The sequence below is a fragment of the Chrysochloris asiatica genome, unplaced genomic scaffold (genome assembly GCF_000296735.1).
Source record: "Chrysochloris asiatica unplaced genomic scaffold, ChrAsi1.0 scaffold00005, whole genome shotgun sequence".
Taxonomy (NCBI): domain Eukaryota; kingdom Metazoa; phylum Chordata; class Mammalia; order Afrosoricida; family Chrysochloridae; genus Chrysochloris; species Chrysochloris asiatica.
In genome coordinates this window covers 4,192,891-4,202,873 of record NW_006408523.1, presented here as the reverse complement: position 1 = coordinate 4,202,873, position 9,983 = coordinate 4,192,891, and positions in this window count along the sequence as shown.

The window sequence follows — 9,983 nt, the reverse complement described above, 5'->3', positions numbered from 1 at the left end:
TAGCGACCCTGTACAGGGTTTCCGAGGGTGTAAATCTTTACGGGAGTAGAAAGCCTCATCTTTCTCCCGCAGAGCGGCTGGTAGTTTTGAACCGCTGACCTTAAGGTTCACAGCCCGATTCGTAACCACTACGCTACCAGAGCTCCACTGTCTGTCATCTACTGTGTCACTATATACTCATATATACTCTTATAGCTCATCCACTCACAGCGCCCCCTGATGTAACAGAGGAGAACCACCGCCACCGGGTTTCCTAGGCTGTCATCTTTATTGGAGCAGATGGCCAGGTCTTTCTCTTGTGGAGCCACTGGGTGGGTTCAAACCACCAGCCTTTTGGTTAGCAGTTGAATTGTACCACTAGAGGCCCTTCCATCCTGCCTAATGGGAAGTAGCTGAATTTTCCCAGTGTTGTGGGCTGCTCTGTCTCTAGCTTCCAGCCTTGACTTCTGATCTGGACCCTCTCCCAGCCTTTGGTTGGTCAGCCAAGCTCTCGGGTATTCTCAAATTTTGGTGGAATTGGCTGTTTGTGTCAGATACTGCAGTAGAATCTCTTGCAACTCAGTTAAGGATCTTCAGAACTGAGACTCAGTTCTGTTAGTCCCTGCCAGGATCTGTGGGTATGTTGTTGTGTGCCGTCGAGTCCAGTCCGACTCACAGTGATCCTATAGGACAGAGTAGAACTGCCCCACAAGTTTTTCAAAACTGTCATCTTTATAGAAGGAACCCTGGTGGCAAATGGGTTAAGTGCTGGGCTGCTAACTTCAAGGTTAATGGTTTAAATCCACCAGCTGTTCCATATGAAAAAGATGAGGCAGCCTTGGAAATGTTTAGGGGCAGTTCTCCTGTGTCCTATCTGATGGTTATGAGTCAGAATGTACTTAACAAATCATCTCAGTGGAACTGGGCTTGGTTTTTGGTAATCTTATGGAAATCAATTGCCGAATCTTTCTCCCACAGAGCAGCTGGTGGGTTCAGTTAGCAGCTGAGTACTTAGCCACTGTGCCTCCAGGGCGCTTTTCCTCCAGGTATATTACACGAAAAGGAAACCGTGGGCTTGGAAAAATATGAGGCTTCAAGACAAGGAAGGTTGTGAACTACCCAGGAGTCTCTGGTCTTCCTGTGGAATTAGAAACGCTGTCCTTTTGGGATTGGGTCTGAAGCGTTGGTCCCCAGTGAGATATGTGCTAGGACAGGTGAGGAAGACCTACATAAAAAGTGGTATTTCCTGCTGGGGATTACTGGTTGGCAACATGACCGGGACCACATAGATAATCCCCATGGTAACTGTGGGCGTGTGCTTGACATCAGGGCTCTTTGAAGGAAAAACATGGAGTGCCTGCCAATGACAGGCTCCTAGGAAAGGCTCTAAGTTTTGCGTAAACGGATGCATTTCCTTATTGGGATTAACATGTCATATTCCACGGCAAACACGCAGATTTTTGCTGCTAAAATTATCAAAGGGCTGAGCCCATAAAGCAGTTTAAACCGCTCATTCTTTTCAAACCCTCCCGCCTGCCTTGCACAATGAGAGCGTGCTATGTTTCCAAAGATGGTGTTTTGTTGACGTGTGCCCTCTACTCGAAGCACTTTAGATCTCAGGAAGGTCTAAGAATCTCCTAAACTGGTCACTCTGCGGTTTCCTCCACTTTCCTTCACAAACCTGGCTGAGTACGCTGGCATTTACTGCTGGTTAGGGCTGTTGGTAAGGACACTTAGTATTGCTGGTGTACTCCTGATTAGAACTGCAGTTAGTTCTATAGGTGGGGGGACCCTCATTATCTCAGAAAGAACGGTAGCTGGACCTGTGCCGTCTTCATGCTTGCTGGGTGGTTTGAGTTGATTGTTGTGGCCTCTGGATCAGCCCATCTCACTGAGAGCCTCCCTCGCCTTCACTGGCCCTCCGCTGTACCAAACATGAAGTCCATTGTCCCCCCCTGACAATGTGTCCCAGCCCACAAGTCAGACGGTGTGCTCTTGTGATCCACAAGGTTTTCACTGGCTAGTTTTCAGACGTTGATCACCAGGTCTTTCTTCCTAGTCTATCTGAAACCTGCCCACCATGGGTGACCCTGCTGGCCTAGCTTCCAGCCTCTCATCAACACACAGGCCACCACAGTGCAGCAAGCTGACAGGTAGTGAGTGGCATCAGGCTTGTTGCTGGGTTCTGATGAACTGATTTTCAACCCTGTAGGTTGTCATCTTTACTGGATCAGATCACCAGTTCGTTCTCCTGTGGAGTCACTGGGTGGATTCAAACCACCAGCCTTTTAGTAGCAGCCAGCCCTGTGCTGCCCGTTGGTGGTGGTGGTGTGCCGTGGAGTCAGTTCCGACTGATAGCAACCCTGTAAATCTATATGGGAGCAGAAAGCCTCATCTTTCTCCCATGGAACGGCTAGTAGTTTTGAACTGTTGACCTTGAGGTTAGCAGCTCGACTCATAACCACTATACTACCAGAGCATTCTTTGGTCCTCTGTATACAGACTTCAGCTCAGAGAAATGTCTACATACATAGCTAGGGAGAGGTGAAGCTGTGTCTTCTGAGAACAAAACCTTTTACTCTCATGGCTGTTTTTGTAAGTCAAACATGGTTGAATACTGACAGTTTCATATAGCTCAGCCAAATATGAGGGAGCTTCAAAAAGTTAGTGGAAGCATTCCATTATTTTTTTGTATCACTTTCCCATGAGCTTTTTAAAGCTCACGTTCATAAAAGACCATTTGGCTAATGCATGGTGTGATTTACAGCACTGTGGATTCTCCTGGGCGCTGGGGGTAAGGGGTAGGCGCCTTAGTAAAGATGCGGAAGGTGTTTTCTCATTGATTGCTGGGTCAGACACAGACACGTCTTTCTTTCTATTGATGTTCAATTTCTAGAAAGTTCCAAACAGGCACAAACTTAGAACTCTAATGGAATCCCATAGGTCACCAGCTCCCTAGACAGGTTCTTGCCTTTTGGAGTCTCCTGCCTTCTTTGCACTCCCCTTGTTTGTTTGTTTCATTAAAAGAGGTTTCTCCTTCATTCATAAGTGATGCTCAGTGTAAAATAACACTTGCTCCATGCAGAAATGGTCCTTGATTCTCTTTCCAGACTGTTCTTCATACATTTATCCGAGGGCGCTTCACAGAGCTCATGGGGAAATTCCATTATTTTTCAGTTCCATTTTTCCATGAACTTTCTGAAGCCCCTTGTATTTAGGCACCCTAAATGAAGGTTTCTTGACACACATAACCGCTAACTAAAAAGCTGGCCATTCGAACTCACCCAGGGCTTCATGGAAGACAGGCCTGGTGAGGACAGCCTAGAAAACCGTATGGGGCAGCTATGCTCTGTAGACGGGGCCACTGTGAGTTGGAATCCCAGTGTGATGGCACTCAACAGCAACACATGCTGTATTGTTATTAGTATGAATTTTTTATCTTGTTGTCCCCGCGTTTATTGGGGTGTTGGGTACCTGCTCCCTTGTACATCTGCCTTCTCTCGGCCTGTGTTCTCCTTACACTCTCCAGAACTTTCTTCAGCAGCCCTGGATGGGCCCTCCAGCCCAGATGACCCAGTTTTGCTCAGTCCTAAATAAAGCTCCCACTGCCTCAAAGCCAAGGACTCATGGTGGTGCCTTGGGTTAAGCATATTGGACTGCTAACCTAAGGTCAGCGGTCCAAACCCATCAGCCACTCCAAAGGTGAGAGTTCAGACTTTCTGCTTCCGTGAAGATTCACAGCCTTGGTAACCCTGTACAGGGTCACTATGAGTTGGAATTGACTTGGTGGCAGTGGGTTTGGGCTTTTGGCTTTTGGAGGAAAGTAGGTGGGTTACATTGATACATCACACTATGTGAATAACTAATGAGCTAAATCTTTACGTCTGCAACCTCATTTTTCTCTCTTGGAGCGGCTGGTGGTTTTGAACTGCTGACCTTTCAGTTAGCCCATCACTTAACCCACTGTGCCACCAGGGCACCTGGCAGAGAGAATTAACTTGGTAAACGTCCGGCCAATGTGACAGCTACTAGAGAGTTTCTAGAAGCAGGAAATCGGGCTGTTCATCCTGGCTCTCCCTGATATAGGAGATGTGACCGGGAGCAGTATAATCTGCCAGGGAGTCGCTGACACTTTATTCATTTCTGGAAAAAATTATATGAAATGGGACGTATGTCTGTCTGTAGCTTGGGGCGGCTGTGGTTTTGTAATGTTGGTAGCTTCTAGCAGACCCCACCTCACCAGGAGTGTGTTTCCCGGCCTCAAATTCCACAGCTGTCCCTGATTTTCACAGTTTCTTCTTTTTTGTTCCCCTTAAATTAAAAAAATGTGTACTGTGAAATCTGAGTATATGGAATGCGTGTATCCCATTGATATGAACCACGTTCACCAGGACCTTGGGTACCTTTGAGCCCGCTGCTTCTCTGGGGATTCCATTTTTCTTTTTTCTTCTCCACAACGTTGCTTGCTGTGGTGGGAAGACTGGGGAGAGGGTTGCCAATGTGCCGTCTCAGGACCAAGGCTCCCCAGACTTGCTACAAATGAGTGAGCTGAGTTTTCTGCTAAAGGCTTTGCTGAGTGACGGGGACAAGATCAGTCTCGGAACGTCGAATAAAAATTGCATTCGTTTTGCTTGGAATCCTCGGCCCGCCCCTATTTCCCAGTGCTGATGTCAGCTCTCCTTGTGAATTTTGAAAGAGAACATTTCCAGTAGGTGCCAAAGGAAACTCTGATTTACCTTTCAGGATATGTTAGCTGCCTGGAGAATGGAAGTGCCCACGATGGGGTGGTAATTTTGAATTCTAATCTTCTTGTTGTTGGGTGCTGACAAGTCGATTTGGACTCATGTCAACTCTGATCCCAGGGGACCGAGGCAGCAGGCAGACAAATTGCTAGTTGAGAGTTAAAGAAATGAGTGTGAGGAATTGATGGCTCGGAAGGACCAAGGCAGTGGTGCGTTCTGTTGTACATTGGGTCACTGTGCGTCGGAAGCTGCTCGTGGAGCAATGATTCAGTGCTGGACTGCCAAAGGAAAGGTCGGTGATTAGAATAGAAAACATTTTATTATGACTTGGGTGTGAAAGTTTACAGACCAAGATGGTTTACCTCTCAGCGACTCATACACGTTTTGTTTTGTCACATGGATTACAGTTCCCACAATGTAAGAACGCTCTTCCAGTTCCTCCCTGTTTCCATTTCTCCTTCTTTCCTGCCCCTGATTTCCAGCTGAGCTTTACGCCTGGGCGAATGTTGCATTTAGATCTGGTATGCTTGATGGTTCTAAGAAGCGCGCACCTCGTGTTGGGGTTCCCCTTACAGGCTAGGCCTGTCTGTTGATCCACAGGACTCAGGGCCATCATCTACGGGTTCCATCAATCTCTCTCCGACCAATAAGCCTTGCCGTTTTGATGGTTTTGGTTCACGTTTTCTCCCACTCCCGCCTGTTCAGAGCCGTCAGCCGTGGGAGCCGGGCACCATCTAGTTCTTCTGGATTCAGGGTGGTGGAGGCTGGGGTTTGTGGGGTCAAAGCAATACTTTCTTTATATCTGACCTGATAAACACAGTCTGACTCCCGTGGAAAAGATGGATTTTTACCACAGATGTTTGCTGAGAACAGACCATTTGGGGTCTAGGCCATTCCAAATACTACTTAAAGGAAAAGCTAAATGCATTGACTTAGTAAAGATTTCAGAATTAAGATTGTCTTCACAAGATGGCATTTCTGAACTTCCTTCTGATCCTTTTCCTTGCCATTAAAATCCCAAACCCACTGCCATGAAGTTGATTCTTACTCACTGCAGTGCCCTTGTAGAACAGAGGCCAACTGTCCTTCGGACTTCCAAGACTGGAAATCTTTACGGGAGCAGACAGACTCATCTTTCTGTCTCAGAGCGGCCGGTAGGTTTGAACCGCTGACCTTGTGGTAACCCAACTCTTAACCCAATGTGCTTCTTGAGCTCCTTTGTTAACCCCAAGAAGGAAACCAAGAAATGGCAGTTGTAGGAGAAATGTCCTGCTCATGGCTAAAGAGTCCACCTCAGCTTGGCGCCCTGGCCCTCGCTGACCTGTCTTCCTCTTCCTCCCACATCTGCCACTGAACTGCAAGCTTCTGTTGTTTGCATCACCTGCCCCTTTCTTGTCTCATCAAACACTCAAAGACTGGTCCGGATATAGTGCTGTCTTGCCTCATTTCTGGCTCATTTCCTCCCTGCTTCCTCCCCACTTTGCTACCCAGTGGCATCATTTCCGACCCACCTGTATTGCCTGAGGGGAGGTCAGGGGTCACCCCCCACCCCCACCCCTCCTACTGGCCAGTCCAGTGACCTGGTGTGACACTTTATCTGTGAGCTCTTTTTTCCTCTTCTCTGTAACAATAGGATCGCATCCGATGGTTTGGACTCAGGGTTTGGCAGAAGTTGTCTCAGTCTCCATATTTCTTCCTCTCTTGGCCTGTCAGATAAGAAAGACAGTCAGGGACGACCCGAGGCCCCTCCGGGCACCGATACAGGGAAAACCTGAATGGTTGCGGGGTGAGAAGATGTGGGTGGACAGAGAAGTGTTTTGGGTGCTTAAAAGGGTGGACTTTTCAGGACCTGTAATGTGGGCAACTCCACAGCGATTGGTATCTCGTTTCCTTTCTAGAAGCTCAAGATGCTCAGTTTCACCTTTGTCCTGTGTATTTTCTGCCCTGCTCCTAGAGAACTTAGCCGTGTCTCTAAAGAGCCTTCTGGCTGTTTTTTGTGTGTTTTGGAGGATGATCTTAGAAACCAAGATCTGGGTGCCAGTCATACTGGCTGCCTCTGGTGTGGTTGCCTTTGCCTGCAGGCCTCCTCAGCTGACAGGACAAGCAAACATCCCTACGTGTATACTAACCCATGCATGAAGGGAAGTGAAAATGAACTGTTACTGAGCTTCCTGTTCATACATGCGCGGGTTTCTTCCAAACAGAAAATGTGTAAACCTGTCTCTGTGATCGGTAGATGACTGCAGACAGGTTCTCTCAGGAAAACACGTGTCTCAGTCTCATCCGTGTGCTTTGAAAACAAGGTCCAATCAGAACAACCACTTCCAAGGGCATCTGCTGGGCCAGTTCAATTCAAGGCAGAGAGGTCAGCCCAGAAGGTTGTGGGGACTGTTTACTGGGATTCCCAAGGGCTCATCTTGATAAACTTTTTCAAATGACTCGGGTCAATAATGGGGGCTTATTAGGAAGAACATTTAAGAAAATTGAAAACTGTATTGGTAAGAAAAAGGCTAAGAAAAGTTGCTCTGAGTATTCCCTCCCCGCCCCCGCCCCCCAACGACAATGCACTTGCTCAATTCTTCAAGGGTAGCAAAGGCTGTCCTAGGGGAATTTAATTGAGAAATCTTACCCCGTCCACCTTACAGCCTTGATTGCCACTTCAGACTTCTCTTTGTTCCCCAAAGTCAAAGAACATTCCACAGGAACACGATTTGAGTTCCTCAAAGACACCAAAACTGCCATCCTGGTGTGAACTGAGTAGCGCAGGAATCTTTGGGGCAGGGTTAGAGGGGCAGGAACACCGTCTCCAGAAGTGTGCAGCTCCAGATGGGGCGAGCGTGTGGAGAAACAGTAGCTTCCTGCTTTGCTAGTTTTGTTTAATAAAGCTTTCTGTGATGTGGTTGCAATGCTTTCTGACTTAGCCTCCATATGCTGCTGTTATTGCAGTTAGGTACAACTCACAGTGACCCCATGCACAACAGAACGAAACAGTGACTGATTCTAGGCCAGCCTCACAATCGCTGCTACGCTTGAGCCCATTGTGGCTGCCACTGTGCCCATCCATCTCTCTGGGGGTGGCGATGAGTCAGAACTGACTGGCTGGCATACAACCACCACCACGATCTCTTCTTGCAAAGCATCTGGTGGGTACCAGTTGCCAATCTTTGAGTTAGAATCCAAGCGCTACACCACTGCGTCACCAGGGCCCCTCCATTCACACTATGGTGACGTTGTCCTTAAAAGTCACCTGGCTGTAAACGTTAACCTTCACAGCCACATCTGGAGTAGTGTTTGACCAAACCCATGGGCTCCACAGCTTAGCCTGGTAACACACAAAGTTAACTGTCACATCATCTGTGCTTTAAGCAAAACATGGTCTCAAACTGATGTCCCTGACTCAAAGCCATTACCCTCGAGGGCCATTTCAGCCTCTTCCCCTTGCTTGTCTGGAACCTCCCACTCCTACGTTGGACAGCTGCCGATCTTTCCAGAATATCATGTGATTGGAGTCATAGAGCGTGTCACCTTTTCAGCGATCATACACGTCAAGTTCCTCATTGTTAGTGCATGGCTTTCCATGGCTGAATAATCCTGCATTGTATCCAGGAACCAGTAGATTTATCCATTTCCCGGTTAAAGGACAAAGGAGCCCTGAGGTGCTGTGGGTTAGGTGTTGGACTGCTAAACACAAGATTGGCGGTTTGAACCCACCAGCTGCTCCTTGAGAGAAAGATGAGGCTCCTTGCTGCTGAAAAGATGTACAGCCTTGGAAACCCTCAGGAGCATTCTGCTCTGTCCTGTAGAGCCGCCATGACAGGAATCGACTCCATGGCACTGGGTTGGGTTTGGTTAAAGGACGAGTTCGTCATTTCCAGTTCTGGGTACATATGAGTAGAGCTCTTGTAAGGACCACATGTAGGTTTTTGTGCAAGCATTTTCAAATAAGTTTGACAGCACACATGTGTTTTGTTTGCCCCACTCAACCGTGGCCATCGAAGAGTCTCCTCAGGGCTTTTTTTCAATCAAGTCTAGTTTACAGACTCCTGGTGTGGCTCTGTAGGATGAGCACTGGACTGCTAACCTAAAATTTGGTGGTTCAAACCCAGCAGCCACTCCACAGAAACCCTATAGAGGGTCGCTGTGAGTCAGAACCAACTCGACAGCACTTAAAAGCAACAGTTTTACAGACAATGAAGTTACGTTGCCAGTGGTTACCAAACTAGCGGGTAAATGAATGAATGACTTGTTTCTGATGATCAGTCTGCTGAGTTCTGAGTATCTGAGAGGTAAGTCAGGCAGCTCATTGATTAATCTGGCTGCTAACTGAAAGGTTGGGAGTCCAAACCTACCCAGAATTTCTGCGGGAGAAAGGCATGGCGATGTCTTCCCGTAAAGATGCCAGCCTGGGAAAGCCAAACGTACGGGGCAGTTCTCCTCGAGCACATGGGGTCACTAGGAGTTGAGAATGGATGGGATGACCCCAGTTACAACAGTAAGAAGTAGTTACTCAATTCTACTGATCCCTACATTCATGCCAAACCAAGAAAACCTTCAGATGAATAATACTCTTACAAAACAAACTACAGGCTGTGGATTCAGTTCTGACCCTGGTGTCCCCGCGTGTATCAGAATAGAACTGTGCTCTGTCACGTTTCCAGCGGCTGGCTTTTCAGAAATAGCTTGCCAGGCCTTACTTCTGAGGTTCCCCTGGGTAGATTTGAGCCTCCACCCTTTTGGTTAGCAGCAACAAGGTCTCCGTTCTGAACTAGGTGCCCTGTCAGTGTTGGTGATCTGTTGTTTCTTTTGTCTCGGCTTGAGACTGTGGCTAATCCTGTTGGCTCAGTGATTATCCTTTTATAACCTATTCTGAAGGGAAGTTGCTCAGGTGGCACTGTGACTTAGGTGTTGGTCTGCTGACCACAAGCTACTCGGTAAGAGAAAGATGAGGCTGTCTGCTCCTGTAAAAGTTTACAGTCTCGGAAACCCTGTGTAGGGGTTGTAATGGGTTGGAACTGACTCTGGCTGTGAATGTGTTTTTGGTATTCTGAGATGATACCCTACCGGTTAAGTAATTGGGCCTAGCTCTAAACCCACCGAAGCAAACTCAGTGCCGTCTGAGACAACATCTCAGCCTTGGTTGAGCCTACAGACTGGGCTCCTGCCCATCTGGCAGGAACGTGATGTGGCAAGGCGAGGCGGCCCAGATGAACACCAGTCCTGACTGGCCTCTGGTCTCTTTCACCAACAGATTCCAGCCACAGA